This window comes from Micromys minutus, assembly GCF_963924665.1.
Source record: "Micromys minutus genome assembly, chromosome: 1".
In the NCBI taxonomy this organism is placed as follows: domain Eukaryota; kingdom Metazoa; phylum Chordata; class Mammalia; order Rodentia; family Muridae; genus Micromys; species Micromys minutus.
In genome coordinates, this window is record NC_137969.1 from 116,378,444 (window position 1) to 116,390,678 (window position 12,235).

The 12,235-nt window shown below is 40.2% G+C and overlaps 1 pseudogene across 1 annotated transcript; it reads left to right on the top strand.

Annotated features, from left to right (window-relative positions):
* The first annotated feature begins 2,553 nt into the window (after nt 1-2,553).
* Nucleotides 2,554-4,687, top strand: LOC308438864 (small ribosomal subunit protein uS10-like; annotated as a pseudogene). Its single transcript has 2 exons — nt 2,554-2,644; nt 4,294-4,687. The product of its transcript is annotated as a small ribosomal subunit protein uS10-like (transcript).
* The last annotated feature ends 7,548 nt before the right edge of the window (nt 4,688-12,235 follow it).

A 12,235-nucleotide genomic window follows, 5' to 3' on the forward strand; every position in this document is an offset into this window, starting at 1 on the left:
CTCTGACCTGGGTTTGTACCACAGTAATCCCAGCAAGCTTCGATCCCTCCATCCTCCAGGTATCCCATTATGGAATGTTCAGGAATCCATAGAAAGTCACCCTAAGATATCTTCATCCTTATGGAGAGAGGAATTAACACCCATTAAGTTCCTCTAGGACCTAACTGAAAAATAAATACAAAACCAACACAAACAACAACAACAACAAAAACCACTGACACATTCTTCCCCCAGGTGTTCACAACAGAACGAAAACAATGACTGCTCCCTCAACCCCAAGAGTCTTTCAGTTTGGCTATGTATTGATAACCTCTATAATCACTAAGACTGGTATACATGATCCTAGGATGTCTAAAGCCAATGCAAATTGTAGATGTACCAGTGAAAACACAGACCGTATGATGAGTCTATTCATCATATGCTCCCTTTATTGCAGTACAGAATAATATGTCTCCCTCTACTACAGAGGATGAAGAAAGCACGCCCTTCCCTGAGCTTTCTGCCTGTGCTCAGCACACCAAGAGAGCAGGGGCATCTTGTCAAGTCACTTGGAGTTTCCATCTTGGAAAGAAAGCAGAGAAACTACATAGTACATGGTCTGTAAAGCCAAACAAGATCTGGGTGCTGGTGCAGGATATCTGTGGAGACAGTATGCATTTCTGGAAACCTGGCTGTCATGAAAATTGGTTTGCTCAGTTCTGTTGTTCCTGTACTGACTCCAAGCTCTTTGTTGTAACACTCTGGCAACAGGCAAACAGTCTCTATTCTGAGAGCTTCTCCCTGCATATCTTTGATGTTAGCAGATGTTCACAATTTACAACTTGAAAAGCTGTAGAATGCTGATATCGTCAGAGAGAAGATTCCATTTAGTTCAGTTTTAATAAACTAGAAAACAGTCTTTGGATGATGTTCTGACATCTCTCTTTCTATCTTACCAGAACCTGTGTTAGTGACTTCTCTCATCCCTATGATGAAAGACCTAGCAGGAAATAACTTAAGGAAGCACTTATTTTGGCTCACATTTTGAGGGGATATAGTTCGTGTTTCTGGGAAGGCATGGCAGTAGGAGGATGTGACCCAAGACTCCTCACATCTTGCTGGACCAGGAAACTGAGAAACAGATTGGTTTGGAAGCATGGCTGGGATAGGTTCCCAAAAGCTACCTCTCCTCAGCAAGACCCTACCCCCTAAAGGTTTCATAATACTCCCAAAAACAGCACCACCAGCTAAGGATCAAGTGTTTAAGTATATGAGCCTATGGGGGACATTTTATACTCAAACCATAGCAGAGTGTTGTATTCTAACCATTCTGGAGAACAGTTTACTGCATATCAATTATTTTGTGTTTCTGTTTGCAATGCAATTAAGACCTTCAGGCACCATGCCTTACAGATTCAAGGATACATTTTGTGGATGTTCTTTACCTTAGTAAAATGTCAAGAATTATTAAACATTCATAAGAAACTCTCTTTGGTTCATTGCTGTAAAAGTGTTAAATCCATATAACTCCAATAACCTTCAAATCTGGAAGTATAAAATGTGACTTACTTTTTTCAAAATATGAACAAGAACAGAGAAAAAGAAAACTCTGGCTGCCAACAGTTACAGTGGGTTGGAAGAGGCAGGTCTAATAGAGCCTGTTCAAAAGTTTGTGCAAAAATTATTGCTCATATTCCTATGTGTAGACAAAAGAAGCCATAGTCACATAGCCCATCACTGACACTGATAAGACTGACCTGGTCCATGATACAATGAATTAGGTCTGTCTTTAGAATCATCATTAGTAGGATGAGTGTTAGTATTTATATGGTCCCAAAGATACATTGGTCAGCCATTGACTACCTATCAGTGATGAGTTACCTAACATGGAGTGTTGTTTTAACCCAATGCCTGTGGACAATCTTGTTAATGTAAAGGAAATCTTTACACGATACTAGATAGTCATCTCGTTACTGTTGGATGTACCATCCAGTATAGATGATATCAGCAAGTGATTTTGCTTGATCAGTGGGCAATTTTGAATACCTCATAATTTAAGATTTTCAGTGGGAGTTTTTTGGGGTTTTTTTATTATTTTTAATTTGTTCCTAAACAATTTTATGCTGCCACACTTAAAATCTCTCAATGTCTGCTGTCTCCCATCTCCCTACCACCCCTATCCAGTGTAGATAAAAAAAAAAATAACAGTAAGTTGCCACACTCAGAATCCTGTAACCAGATATGACAACACATACTTATAATCCCAGCATTTGAGAGAGAAGCAGGCAAACCATATTAAAAGACATCCTCAACTACAAACTGAGAGCCTGTCTCAAAATAAAACAGAAAGTGTGTGCGTATGTTAAATGCCTACTATCCTCTAAGCTTACCTTGAGAGCTACTTGAGAAGAAGCTTGGCCCATACCATCAAGTGGCTCACTGTCCGGCAATAAGGACAGGCACTTGAACAGAGGATGACAATTGAATTATGTGATCTATAGTGGTGGGAATGTGGAAGCAGGTACAAAGGAAAATTGTTCCATTATTCTGAGTTACTCTGCTCTGTTGTTAGGCATGTACTGTCCTCATCTTCTCCACAATGACCTTCTCAGAAAAACTGTCAGCCTCAGAAAGCATGTGAATGAGCTGGAAGTGCAGCTCAGAGGTGGAGTGCTAGTCATCAAGGTTGTAGATTGGTCAAAACTAGGGTGCTCTGTGATCTACTGATTGAGATGGGACAGTTTTGAGTAAAACATAAATGATGCCAAAATCATTTGGGTTTTATTCTTATCATCACACAAAAAGGAGCATATCATGAGAACTGGGGAGATTAGTAACCTGCTTGAGGTAAGATGGTAAGTTCCATAGTCTACTGTTAGCTCATGACTGGTACACCCAGTCCATTCTTCTGGTAATATACGCGATTTATTGCATATTATACTATGAAAACAGAGGAGAAATGGAAAATAAATCTCCTAATTATTTAACATACACACCTCAAATTTTGGAGAATATTAAGTAGGAAAAAATACAATGATTTTTGAGATCCATCTCCAAATGTAAAATACCCCCTTCTTTTCATTCTAAGCAACTAGTATGTTTTCAGAGCAATCACAAGGAGGGTTTTCCTACTCTTTCCAGGAAGAAAAATGAGGTCATGGACAATCTGATAAACCTCATCTGCTGAAGCAAGGTAAAACTCTTCTGTACATCTTCCTGCTGGAAAATAAAGAATACATATTATTGCTGTAGCTATCACAGTGTCTCTGGATGCAGAACTGTTCATTATTTATATAGGAACATAAATGCATATGGCAATTTACTATACATAGCACTTGCTGAACAAACAACTCCCCCAAAGAGCTGAGAAGAGGACAATGTAGAACAACATACTGCAAGAAAAACACATCACCTAGACAAATAGGAGGTGTTTTATGGGTCTTTATGGCCAGAAAACTCCATATTATTCTCTGCTGAAAGTATTCAACATTGACACACTATATATCAGATTTTTAAAATATGGATTTGCCTAATCAAATCTATCATTTTTATGTCCTTCAGGAAACCAGTGAAATTGTTTTAAAATCGTCTCTTTGGGGGAATCAAAGTGGAAGCAAGGACAGTGGTCTTGAAGATGGAATTGAAAAATGAAGGGCAAAGAGCACTGCGCATTACCCTGTAACACAGACAGACAAAAAAACATGTAAAAACCAGCACAAAGGTTACTGTGCTCTCACAGGCATGGTGTGGAGTATCAGAAGAGCTGTTTGGTAGAAATGTGTTGTTGGGTTGCACAATGGACCAACACGATGCCTTTTGTAAATATTCGGTTTTATGTGTGGCCATAAGCTCAAGCTCCAGGGTCTACACAAACAAATCTAGAACGTGACTAGTTGGCATAAGAGGAAGTTACTTGAGACGCAGAAGATATGTCTATTCTAGAAAAGTTAATCTACATTGTGCAGTGGAGATGCCTGATGAATCAATAATATATTGGAAGCTTGTTTTTAAAATGGGCATAACTCAGGTTATAGATATTCTTTAAAAGGGAGCAAATGAATCACCAAGGTGTTGATTGTTGAAAATTAGGGTACCATGTGATCTAGTATTTGAACTAGGGTGCTTTTAATGAGAACCAGAGAATGGTGAGTAGTTACCCCAATACACTATGAGTCCTATGACTGTTCTTGACAAACTGGTTGCATGCCCATCCTATTAATAAACCATGTACGCTTTTCTGAGACCTGGTGGTTCGTGCTATGGAGCTCCTTCCGTCTGCTCCGTCCTGACTCACCGCTGTTTGCTCCTGCTGAGGAACAAGTTGGTCAGGAAGCAACACCTCAAACATAGCATTTAAAGATACCGGAAAGACGCCCGTGGAGCCGGAAGTGGCGATTCACTGAATTCCGGTCATGCTCACCAGCCCCAACATGAAGTCGCTGGAGAAGGTTTGTGTGGACTTGATCATCCTTGTGGCGCTAAGGAAAAGGATATGAAAGTGAAAAGACCAGTGCACATGCCTACCAAGACATTGAGAATCACTACCAGAAAAACACCTTGTGGTGAAGGCTCCAAGACATGGGATCGATTCCATATGAGGATCCACAAACGAATCATTGACTTACATAGTCCTGAGATTGTTAAACAGATCACTTTTATCAGTATTGAGTCAGGAGTGGAGGCTGAAGTCACCATTGCGGATGCCTAAGTCAACTGTTTAAATAAATTGACTTAATTGTTTAAAATAAAAAAAGCCATGTATAACATGGATAAACTAGACACTTGGGGGAGGTATTAGTTAGAATTTTACTATTGTGAATAGACACCATGACTAAGGCAACTCTTATAAGGACAACATTTAATTGGGGCTGGCTGACAGGTTCAGAGGTTCAGTATCGTATCAACAAGGCAGAAACATGGCAGTGTCCATACAGGCATAGTGCAGGAGGAGCTGAGAGTTCTACATCTACATCTGAAGACTGCTAGCAGAATACTGACTTCTAGAAAGGCAGAATGAGGGTCTTAAAGCCTACACCCACAGTGGCACACCTATTCCAACAGGGCCCTGTCTTCTAATAGCCACTCCCTAGGATGAGTATATACAAACCATCTCAGGGGAAAGTCTAGACTGGATCAATCCTCTGTGCTTATCCTCAGCAGGACAAACAAGACTTCCAGAAAGCAGGCTAAACCTAAGGAGAGCTCAATGCAGGCTACTGGAGAGCAAAGGAAACAGTTTCATGAATGTTTCCACTGTGTTTCTCCACAAGTTTTACTGACTTCAAAGATTCTTTGAAGAAAATAAAGAACCATTGCAATAAAAGGATGCATTAGGCAGGAATTTTGCCTCATCAATGAGGAACTTCCTACCTGGTGAATGTGAGTCAACTGTTCAGCCATTCAAAATTCTTTTCACTTCTCAACAGAAAATGACACACTTCTAAGAATAGACCAGCGTTTCTGAATCTCAGCACTATAAACATTTCATCTGCTTAGCTCTTCCTGGTGACTTTTCTTAAAACAAAGAATATCCAGGTATTTACTTACATGGTGCCAATAACATCCCTCCTGCAGAATAACAAGCAAAAATGTCTCTAGTCACATGAAAGTGTTCCCTGAACTAGTCAAGAACTATTGGCATAGGCCATGACACCTTTGCCATTCCAACCACAATTAATTATCTTGTCCTCTAAATTTGCCAAAGTCCTTACAAGAAAGCATAGATCACACGCACGCGCACACACACACACACACACACACACACACACGCACACACACATCTCTTGTATATGCATATTTAAGTAGATGAATATCTTTAGGTCATCTACATACAGCTTGGTTTGTCCTATGTGAAAGATCTAACTTCTTTGTGAGAGATTAGAATATTTTCTAATATTCTATTCCATATTCTATCTAGAGTTCATGCTCTGGCATTTTGAATATGAGAAAGTTTATTAAAGCTGACCTGAATCAGCTTCCATGTGATTGACCGCTGTGGTCCAAACTTCCCCCAAGGGAACTCAATAGAAATTGTCTCTATACAATCCTTCTACTTTGCAATTTTCTTTCTTCCCAGAGAAAGTTCTATATTCCCCCCACACCATATCTCCCACTTTATCCCTTTTCTCAAGACTTCTCCAAGATGAAATTAATGGCATCAGTGAGGATGATGAGAGTAGCAGCGATGATGCTGCTACTGCTACTTGCTGGTGGTAATATATTGTAATAATGAGGATTGTGATGATACTGGTGGTGGCGGTGGTGGTGGTGATATGTTGCTGCTAGTGGTGGTGATGATGGTGTTGATAGTGGTAATTATAGTCATTATGATGATGTGATAACTAATTGTGGTGGTGATTGTGGTGCTAATGATAGTTATGCTTGTTAAGGTAGTGGTAACAATAGTGGTCATGACATTAACAGTAGTAATATTGTGGTGGTCATGAGAACAGAGGTGATGGTTGCTGGGATGATGCTAGTCACCATTTATAGTGTCCCATCCGTGTGTTCTTCGTCCATCACAATATTATTCAGTGTATCAACAGTGCAATTTTCTCCCTACATACATTGGTAAAATATTGTGGTTAAAATATTATTCCCACCAGTAGTAGTAGTGCCTTTAATTTTATCACTCAGGAGGGAGATACACCTAGTTCATTGTGTGTTCAAGGCCAGCCTAGTCTACATAACAAGTTCCAGACAAGAACTGCATAAGAAAACCAATAACTCTCTACTTTGTTAATCTACTCAATATCTCTACTTTAAGTTCATCCCTCAGGCTTTCACAGCTAATCTGAAGTTGACTGCATTCTTAGAAGCTAGTAGTTGACATCTACCATTAAGCCAAAGCCAAGTAGAGAATAGATTCTCCATTGTCCAGGTTCTCAGAGGCTCCCATTGCCATCTTGCCGATTCCTTCATTGTTCTCACTAAGGACAAACAGACCTAAAACTACACTATCTTTATCTTTATTTTTACAGAACATACTAAATCTGTGTATATATCCAATAAAACTGTGTTTCTGATTAAAAGACAAGTACAGATACCCCTTCATTCATCACCATCCAGCCATATTTTTAGTACTTCTTCATGCCAAACACTGCATACTTAACAGTCACAAATACAGTCTTAGATGTCAGTGAGCATTTCCTGGTTCTCATGCACCCTGCTCATGAAAATGTTACCTGAGTAGTTCATAGTCTCTTCGTCCCTTATCCATCAAAGCCAGCCTAGGATCAGGAGTCTGGGAAGAGAGTTAAGTTAATGAACAGCTAAAGAACAGATGCTATGCATGAAAGTGTTAAGAGAAACAAAGTGTGGGGCAGGTGCCGGGGAAGTCAGGGCTAATGTTTGAAGGTCTTTCCAGCTTTAGCTTGCAAGACCCTTGGGGGAAGAATGTACCTCTAAAGTACATTGATATTCTGGAGCAACAGAAACATCTCTGATTACTTCTGACAACTAAACTGCATGTTTTGAGTAAATCAGAACAGGAATATAGCCATGTCATCCTGAAGTTATGCCTTGTGTTTATCATCTGAGCCTAGATAATTTTCTTTTTTTCTTTCCTTCTTTCCTTCCTTCCTTCCTTCCTTCTTTCCTTCCTTTCTTCCTTCCTTCTTTCCTTCCTTTCTTCCTTTTTTCCTTTTTTCCTTCTTTCCTTCCTTCCTTCCTTCCTTCCTTCTTTCTTTCCTTCCTTCCTTCTTTCCTTCCTTCCTTCTTTTCTTCCTTCCTTCCTTCTTTCCTTCCTTCCTTCCTTCTTTCCTTCCTTCCTTCCTTCTTTCCTTCCTTCTTTCTTTTCTTTTTCCTTTCTTCTTTTCCTTTTTTTTTGGGGGGGGAGGAGTGGGGGGAGATGGGGTGGGTGTTGGGTGGGGAGATCTCACTATGTACTCATTGTTAGACCAGAACTTAATATGTAATGAAGTTGGATATAAACTTATACAGATCTTCCTGCCTCCTCCTTGTCTCCAGACTACTAAAGTATACACTACTTTTTTATTACTTACTCTTTGAACGTTTCATACATGCAAACTTTCTGTCTTGATCATATCCTTTCGTGAATATTATCCCCACCTTCTCTCAGCTTCTCTCCAGAGGAGGGGGAATCTCTCTCCCAAACTTCATGTCCCCTTTTTAGAACCCGCCGTGTCCAATTAGTGCTGTCTGTGCACATGTACATGGCTCTGGGGTCTTCTGCTGGGAGACGTTGCAGTGGCCACTCTCCCTGCCTCAGCAGTCATCAGTAGCCGGTAGTTCCTCAGGTCAAGCTGGGTTCTCAGAAGCACTATGCTTAATGCTTGGATTTTTAGCTGACTTGGTTCTCTGCAGATTTTATGCAGGAAACATCTACTGTGAGATCATGTTTGCAATAGCCACATCGCATCCAAAGGACAGTATCTCACAACACTTCTCCACATCCTCTGTCTCTTACACTCTTTCTATGCCCTCTCCCATGATGTTTCCTAAGCCCTCTGGTGAGAAAAACTGTTGATACAGATGGCCCATGTATGAATGAGCACTCATAGACACTTATTCTCAACACTTTGAACAGCTAAGTGTCTATCCACAGCAATAAGAAGCTTCTTTGACAAAACTTGAGAGCAACACAGATCTACCTGAGAAAAATAAGTATGTATAAGGCAGCTTGACAACATGATCTTTAATAAAAAACATCAGTAGGTTTGCCCCCTTGGACCTACAGTTTTATAGCCATGAATTTGACCACATTTTGAGTCCCAGACTTGAATTACTCTCTGTGGAGTAGGCCTCAAATCCAGCTAAGGGACTGGTTGGTAACCCAATAGCTAGTTTTGCCACTATTTTACCTTTAAAGTACATCTTTCCTTTATCCAGAATACTTTTGAGACGAAAATAAGCAATTACCAGTGGTGGTTGTAAAATACGTTATAAACCAGGACTGTGCCAGACAGCAATATACTTGAGAGTAATCACAATAAAACATAGAAACTAAAGACATGGGAAAAGCTGGACCTTCACCAAGCTCAAGAATCAATGTCTACCTAAAAATGGTAAATGCAGGTGGAAAGAAATTATAGGGAAAAAGTCTTTTCAACTACATAAGCCTATAAAAAACTTCTTTTCTGAATTAAACACCCTATTTTACCTGTTTATGGAGTTAATTATATTCCATTTCATGTTGTTGACTAATATTTTACTAGATTGAACAGTTTAAACATTGGAAGTCATTAATCTGTTAAATTATCAAAAAAAAAAATAAATAACATCAACGTTTCTACTCTCACCATGTTGGGCAGCATAGGAAAAGAAAATCACAATAACTACACATTTTTTGATCAATCTTATTCCTAGATCAAAGGGCTAGCACCCATTTTCCAATTACTTGCAATGGCTTTTGAGTCAAGCTTAACAGTAAAACTAATGGTATAATGTCAATTCTTTCAAGCAAAGAAACAAAGGTTCTTATTTTTTCTTAATTGACAGTAAAATGAACTGGAGAATCATTTACCAGGCTTTCCCTACATCCCAAAAGACCACTTAACAACCCAACACACTCATACACCTACGTCACCAGGTGGAGGTAAGTGCTATTTGTCTTCAGCTGTGAGAAGGAAAAATGCTCATTTCCCTGCCCACCACTTCCTGTCTCCACCTTCGGCCTGCTACTGAAACGTTACAGTAGTTGGCTTGAATAAATATTTTCCAACACTACCTGTAGCAACTGAGAAGAATCCAAGAAGGAAAAATGCTGGTATTGCTTGCTCAGTTAGGTGCACAGCGGTGGAGAACATCGGAAAGGGGAAACTATCCTTTAACCACAGCTTAGCTACTCTACCGGGGTAGAGATCGCATCAGCAGCATGAGTGTTTCTCAACAAACAAACCTGCCTTTGAGTTTCCCAGAGTAGAGATGAAGCAGTGAAGCACATGGGTGACTAGTGATGCTATAATGCCAAGACTTCAGGTCGGAATACCATAGGCAGGGAAAGGAGCCTATGGTGACAGCAAATGACTCCTTTGATTTAGAAGTCAAGTTGACCCCGAGTTCCTCCCAGTGAGGACAAGAATGTCCTCTCACCATGTCAACATTGAAACAGAACCTTCACTCCTTAGCTGGTTCCATCATAAAAATCGATTCTTGGATAGACACTTTTATGATATATTGCTTGCTGTATAGCTTGAACCGCCTCACCTAAACCCATATCAGAATTTACTCCCCATGGTAAGGAAGTAAGAGAGAGACCATGTGGAAACTTCACGAAGTTAATTTGACTTGAGATCAGGGCTCTCTCTGTAGTTACGGATCCATTCATGGATCAAATTATTTCCCAGTGGGAGTATTATTATGAATGCCAATTTCTCTCCAGCTCTTTACGTCCCTCTCATGAACTGATAGCTTGTGCTGCCTTAGGACTCTGTAGACAGTTCTCACCATCAAGAAGACTCTTGCCAGATGAAGCCCCTCAACCCGGGGCCTCTTAGCCGCACAAACTGTGAGCCGAGTGTTTATTCCTCACCAATTACCCAGAAGTGATATTCAGCTGCAGCAACAGAAAACCATAGTAAGGATTGCCTAAGACAGTTCTGGGACGGTTTTCTTGATAGTTGATGTTTATCTACATGCATATTTGTCTAACACAATAAAATTTGAACATTATAGTGAATAATGGAAGAAGGAAAGAGAAACATGAAAGATCCCAATATGACAGATCCTTAGAGAATTTCTTGCCATGACATCATATGTCAGGAGTATGCATGCTCATGAATGCATGTGCTTACAGAGGACAGAAGGTGGCATGGAATTCCCCAAGAGCTGTGACCTGCCAGTCATGGTCCTGTGGCTTGACTTGGTTCTTTCAAGTGCAGCAAGTATCCTTAACCATTGAACCATCTTTCCAGCCTCAGATCCTACTTTCTGACACCCACATTGTTTAGTTCTATTATGAAGAAAGAATAAAACATATATTTCAATAAAATTACCTTTCTGTTTTCCCATCAAAACACCTCTGTCACAGCACAGGAAAAACTAATGCCACAGCAGCCCTGAATTCATTTCATGGAAGTTCGAAATAAGGAACAACCTGTATTTGGGACACTGAGACCCTGCTCCTTGTCTAAATGTACAGGGGTAAGGGGCAGACACTCAGAATTCTGAGAGTCTAAACAGTAGTCTAGCCTTTTGTTTTGCTTCTAATAAATATTTTATTGTTGTTTGGAGAACATGAAGGTAGAAGTAGCAATTTCCTCTGTGGCTTTCCTGGTAATGAGACTCACTTCTTCATGAGCCGAAATGAGAGCAGCTTACCTGTAAATAAAGCTTCAGTTAGTCATGCAGCCCGTATGCTCCAGGGGAAACAAAGTAAGATTATCACACTTTAGCCTCACTCCACATCTAAACAAGAAAGTATTAGGCATTGATCGGCCTCTGCTAGGTCACCTGCTCCATATAGGCATTATTACACTCTTTCATGCTTTAGAGATCAGTTCACAGAGAAAATATTCAAGCCAATTGTAAGACATTTGTAACTCCCAAAGTGCTTCATCTTTCCAGTGATGGCAGGAGATGTCTTGTTCCCCACAAAGGACAAAACTTCTCCAAGGACTGACACTGAGTTCAAGCTCTGTTTGCTAAGATGTTGTGTTTGAGAATCCCCCAGAAATGTATTATGCACCACCTGTTTTCTTACAGATATAGCACTGTCTTCGGTTATTGAAAAAGCTGCCAAGACTGACTGCAGGTAGTTCCAGGGGAAGCACTACAAACAAGCAGAATTATAGGGTTCAGAACGAGAATACACCTGCTGAAATCACTCAAACAACCCTAGAGATCTATTCTCATTGCACAACGTGTGATTCAAGTGTGAAAAGCCTATGGAGAGAAACACATTGACTCCATGTCAAATACTCTGAGACCAGCTATTGTCACACAAGCTCATTAAAGCACATGTAGAGGACCCCAGGTATTGTGGCTCACATGGTTAATCCAGTATATATGAAAGGTGGAGGTAGGAGGATCAGGAGTTTAAAGCCATCTTTTGCTACATGACAAAAAAGCTCTCTCTCTCTCTCTCTCTCTCTCTCTCTCTCTCTCTCTCTCTCACACACACACACACACACACACACACACACACACACACACACACACACACACCCCTCACAAACAGAGTTCAAACAAAGTAAGAACACTTCGTTTATCATAAATGGGCAAAGGAAAATTCCAAGGACCCTAAGGAAAGATTGATTAATTAGCCTTCTTAGGTGTAGAGCAAGAAGATTCTCCT